This window comes from Nycticebus coucang, chromosome 12 (assembly GCF_027406575.1).
Source record: "Nycticebus coucang isolate mNycCou1 chromosome 12, mNycCou1.pri, whole genome shotgun sequence".
In the NCBI taxonomy this organism is placed as follows: domain Eukaryota; kingdom Metazoa; phylum Chordata; class Mammalia; order Primates; family Lorisidae; genus Nycticebus; species Nycticebus coucang.
The window spans coordinates 62469898-62475603 of record NC_069791.1 but is presented as its reverse complement, the minus strand read 5'-3'; the positions used below and the strand labels follow the sequence as shown (position 1 = coordinate 62475603).

At 49.0% G+C, this 5706-nt stretch overlaps 1 pseudogene across 1 annotated transcript; it reads right to left on the bottom strand.

Annotated features, from left to right (window-relative positions):
• Positions 1 to 678: 678 nt before the first annotated feature.
• Positions 679 to 2905, bottom strand: LOC128561801 (RNA-binding protein EWS-like; annotated as a pseudogene). The gene is made up of 2 exons (XR_008373342.1): positions 2494 to 2905; positions 679 to 2338 (listed from the first exon to the last, which is right to left on the bottom strand). The product of XR_008373342.1 is annotated as an RNA-binding protein EWS-like (transcript).
• Positions 2906 to 5706: the final 2801 nt, after the last annotated feature.

Here is a 5706-nt window from a genome sequence, read left to right as displayed (position 1 = left end):
AGGTTTCTGAAAATGGGGGGACCTCTCCAAACCCCACCCAGAATTCATCCATTTAATAGTGAGGTGAGGTTCATCTATAACCCCTTTCTGAGTCTTTTTTTGTTGTTGTTGCAGTTTTTGGCCGGGGCCAGGTTTGAACCCACCACCTCTGGTATATGGGGCTGGTGCCCTACGCTTTGAGCCACAGGCGCCACCCCCTTTCTGAGTCTTTTTAACTCCACTCCAACTCCTCTCTCCCTCTTCCTTCATTTCTAGGCCTTTTAAGCATTTGTATATAACCCCATCTGAGCCTTTTTAACTTCTCTTCCCTTTCTCCACTCTGGGCTGAAAAACTCCGGTAGCCTGTGCCTCCTAAATCTGGTGCCAGTCAGGGACTAACCCCAGCAGGTCAGACTCACCTGTCCAGTGCCTCGTGCATGGGGATGCCCTGCCATGGGCTTGGACCACACTTTTCAGGCTGGTTAAAGGTCCTATAGGGATGCCTGGCAACCTCTCTGGCCCCAGCCTCAGCCACTTCCTTCCTCCTCCCCCTAACTTCCTTTTCCATCCTTGCTTTAACTTCATTTACTTTCTTTTTCTTTTTTTTACCGTTTATAAACATTTGGAATTTTATTTCAAAAAACCAACATCACAACCATGAACATTGTTACAGTTAGAGGCTCTCTTGGTTCTCCACAATGATACTGAGCATGCTCACAAGGGGTTCCCACTGTTAAGTTTTAGTTAAACAACCATCTTTAAAAGAAAAAATAAACTCGGCACACTACTATTTAACTTGTTTTAATGTTTCTTCACAAGTGGTGAAAAATACTAAAGTACAGACAAGGAATAGTCATAATGTTGTGGCCAATATAAATATGGAATTATAAATTTAAAACATTTTCTGGTTTAAAAAATAATTCTGGTAGTCAATGCAGCTCTGTGGGATCTCTCATCTAGTAGGGCCGGTTTCTGCGTTCCTGACGGTGCTCGCCTTTATCCATTTTTCCAAGTCCTCCATGTCCGCCTCTTCTTCCTCCCATCTGTTCCATCAAAGGTCCAGAAGGGCCTCCAGGGCCACCTCGTCTTCCTCCACCAAAACCACCTCGGTCCATACCCCGGCCACCACGGCAGCCACCTCTGTCTCCACTACGACCACCTCTGAACATTCCACCAGGGCCACCACGGTCCATGAGACCACCTCTTTCTCCCCGTATGCCACCAGGGTCACCTCTGCCATGATCAACACCCAGGGGCAGGAAGGGTGGTGGGAGGAAGCCTTCAGGCTTTGGGGCTTTCCACTGGTTGCATTCTGTTCTCCAGGCAAAGTTCTGGTTTCCACAACCCGGGTTGGGACACTGCCAGTCTCCAGCTCGGTGCTGGATGATTCCTCCTCCTGAGGGGTTACCTCTGGAGCCCCAGGGGCCCCTCGGAGGGAAACTCCTCTATCTTCTCCACGGCCTCCCATACGAAGCATGGGTCCCCCAGGACCTCCTGGGCCTCCAGGACCTCCACGGAGTGGTGGCAGCCCTCTGCCCTCACGGGGTGGCATACCACCCTGCATGCTGTTCATTGGAGGCTTCTTCCAAGTGAGAGAGACTTTACATTTGCTCCCCTGAAAATCTTTACCATCAAACCACTCCACAGCAGCCTTTGCAGTTGGGTGGGTCTTCATAGGACACTGTGGCATCACCTTTGGGCTTTCCTGTTTCCTTGTCCAGGTAGATGTGGATCATGGGTTGTCTAGTTCTCTTGTTCATCTTAACAACCCCACACTGCTTAAAGAAGTCTGCCAGATCATCTAGGGTCACATTGTCATTTAATCCTTGCACATAAATTGCACTGTTGTCAGAGTCTTCATCCAGATCTGCAGGTGGGCCTAGATCAAGATATGGTCCTTTATCCATGGGTCCACCAGGCTTATTGAAGCCACCTCTCTCTCCAGTGCCCATTCCACCACATCCTCCTCCCCGCCCACCTCTGCCTCCACAATCAAATCCCCCTCTTCCCCTGCCCCGGGAAAGTGGCTGGTTATCAGGGCCACTCATGCTCCAGTTCTCTCCTGGTCCAGAAAATCCTCCAGACTCCTGCCCATAAACACCCATGCTACTGGGGTGGTCCTGTCGGAATGAACTCTGCTGCCCATAGCTGCTGCTCTGTTGGCTATATTGACTTGGAGCCTGGCTGTAGGATCCAGTTTGGGGGGGGGGCGGGTAACTACTGGGAGGCTGCTGCCCATAGCTGCTTTGTTGACTATAGCTACTCTGCTGTCCATAGCTGCTCAGCTGCCCATAGGTGTTCTGCTGAGAGTAATTGCTCTGATCATAACTAGTCAGCTGTGTAGAATAGCTGGTAGGAGGGTAGGATGGAGGTGCATGGGGTAACTCCCAGGTACCTGAGGATAACTGTAGTTACTCTGTCCATATCCTAGGTTAGGCTGGTTGTAACCCCCTGTGCTAGACTGAGGTTGACTAGTCTCAGCAGGCTTGTTACCATCCTGGGGTCTTGTAGGTACGGTAGCTGCCGGCTGCTGCCCATAGGCTGGGTAAGCAGGTTGAGTGCCATAAGCAGACTGAGCTGCATAGGAGGCCTGGGTGGTGGTGACTGTAGCAGTGGTGGTATCATAAGCACCAGTGCCATACCCCCGGACAGGCTGGCTGTACGCCTGGGGGGCAGTTGGAGTAGTATAACCAGTGGGAGCCTGTCCATAAGAAGTCGCATGGGCAGTCTGCCCATAAGTTGCAGTGGTCTGAGCTTGGGTATAGCTGACATCAGTGGGCTGTCCATAGGTTCCATAGCTTTGCTGCCCATATGCCTGGGTGGTCTGCGCATATCCTTAAGTGGGCTGGGCAGTGTAAGCACTGTAGCCCTGCAGGGCTGCAGCTTGGCTGTAGGTACTATAATCCGTGGACGCCATTTTCTCTCCTTCCTCACTTCATTTATTTTCTACCTCCAGTTTCCAATATGGGGACCGCTGAGTCACGATTCCCCCTTCTTCACCTTTAAGCTGCCTCTTAATTCTCTCCAAGCCTCTACACTTTTGTCCTAACCTTAAGCCTAAATGCCTCATCTTTTCCTGTAATACTGCTTGGCCTATGTAGACAATGGCTCACAGTAGCCTGAAAATGGCACCTTTGACCTTTCAATCCTCATTGACCTTGACAATTACTTTCAGACACTGGGCAAATGGTCGGAAATCCCTTACATCCAGGCCTTCCTCCTCCTCTGAAACATTCCTTCTTTGTATTCATCTTGTGAACCCTTTCAAATTTTCCTTGCATGCGCCAAACCAGCCCTCCCTGAACCCCCTGGTTCTCCATTGTCTTCCTTTGACCCAGCAGATAACCCTCCCCCTTCTCCCCCTCCACAGGCCTCAACCTCCTCCCTACCTGCAGATTTCCACCCCATCCCCCCTCTCTCCACCACCCCCTACCTGCCTTCCTCTACACATGGATGAAAAAGTTGGCTGACCAGGGCAGCAAAGGAAAGATGGTGGAACCAATTTCCCCACCTCATACGGGATCTGGCCACACCTTTGGACCTTCCACTTCTGGACCACCACAACCTCTATACCCACTCCAAGAGGTTCAGGGAATGGAAGATATCGTCAGGGTTCATGTCCACTTTTTTCTCTCAGATCTGTCCCACATGAGTCAGAAAATAGGTTCGTTCTCTACAGAGCCCAGAAAATACTCTCAAGAATTTATTTATTTATTTATTTATTATTAATTTATTAATTTATTTATTTTTATTTTTTTGAGACAGAGTCTCAAGCTGTCACCCTGGGTAGAGTGCCGGGGCGTCACAGCTCACAGCAACCTCAAACTCTTAGGCTTAAGCGAGTCTCTTGTCTCAGCCTCCCAAGTAGCTGGGACTACAGGCACCCGCCACAATACCCAGCTACTTTTTTGTTGCAGTTGTCATTCTTGTTTTAGTTGGTTGGGCCCAGCCTTGGTGTATGTGGTTGGCACCCCACCCACTGAGCTACGGGCACCACCCACTCTCAAGAATTTAGATATCTAACCCAATTATATGATCTGACCTGGCATGATTTATATGTCATCCTCACCTCCACCCTAACTTCAGAGAAGGAGCAGGTCTGGACCCAGGCCCAGATTCACCTGAAAATCTACCAAGGAAAGACTAAATTCTGCCAGAAGGTTCTAGGGCCATCCCCAGGGAAGATCCCAATTGGAATTGCCAAACTGATGCTCCTGGAGTCCATCTCCATAACCACATGGTCCAGTGTCTCTTAGAAAGACTAAAAAAAGCAGCCCATAAGGCTGTGAATTATGACAAACTAAAAGAAATAACCCAGAAATGGGATGAAAATCCTGCCCAGTTTTTAGCCTGTTTTAACGAAGCCCTCCATCACTATACCACCCTATCCCTGGACAACAATGAGGACAGTCTCATTATCAACATGCATTTTATCTCCCAGTATACACCCAATATCCAGAAAAAAATCTAAAAATCCCCTCAGGGCCCTGAAACCCCACAATGAGATCTCATCTACCTGGCCTTCATAACCCAGAAGAGGACTCTAAGTGGCAGCACCTCTCAGAGCTCCAGTTATTGGCTTCTGCCATTAGACAAACCCTGGCTACTTCTTGAAACTCCTCTGGACAGTCCAGGAAAAGAAAACCTCCCCCGGCACTGTGCTTCAAGTGTAGTATAACTGGCTACTGGCCCAAGGAATGCCCAAATCCGGAATCTACACCTGTGTCTTACCTTAGGGAGCCATAAAAACACCCCCTTTTCCCACACACCAGGCCTGGGGCCAAGGCTCCAGACAAGACTGGCAGACTGACTTCCCCCACGTGCCTCCTGTATGAAAATATAAACTTCTAGTTTGAGTTGATACCTTCTCAGGGTGGGCTGAAGCCTTCCCCACAACAGGCAAGAAAACCCATGAAGTTGTATCCACCCTCCTCCACCACATTATTCCTAGATTCGTCCTCTCCAGCTCCATTCAGAGCGACAATGGCCCAGCTTTCATTAGCCAGATCACCTCACAAACCCTAGGAGTCCAGGGGCACTTACATGTGCCTTACGGGCCCCCAAATTTGAGAAAATAGAACAAATGAACAACATCCTTAAGCGAGCATCTCACCAAATTAGTACTCCAACACAAACAAGATTGGATTAGACTCCGCCCCATGGCTTTACTTGGCATTTGCTCTACCCCTTGCAAACCCCTCTTTTACAGCCCTTTTGAAACAATGTATGGCAGAACTATTATTCTGGACCCTCATACTCTATCATAGAAAACTATTTTCCCATCCTCCAGGAAACCAGGGATGAACTTAGGAAAACAATAGACCAGCTCCTACCCCAATCCTCAGCAGAGACCAATTGGTAGAGCAACAAGTTTTCCTCAAATCTCCCTTGCCCTGCAGGACTCTATCTCCTCACTGGACAGGTCCTCACATCATTCTCTACAGCACCCTTATGGCCATTCACCTCTTGGACCCCCCAGTCTGGATCAACCAATCCTGAATAAAGCTGTGTCCTACAGAAGAACTTCCAACACTGGAAGACCCCCACTGGAAATCACAACTACTATCTCCCACCACCCTAAAACTCACCAGGATCCCCGAAGAGTTCACTTCCCTATAAATATGTAACATTCCTCCCTGATTCTTCCCTTTCTCCATAACTTTTCTCAAGATGTCTGGCTACTCTCACACATTCAAAGCTGGGATGACTTCTTTGAAGCCTTTAAAG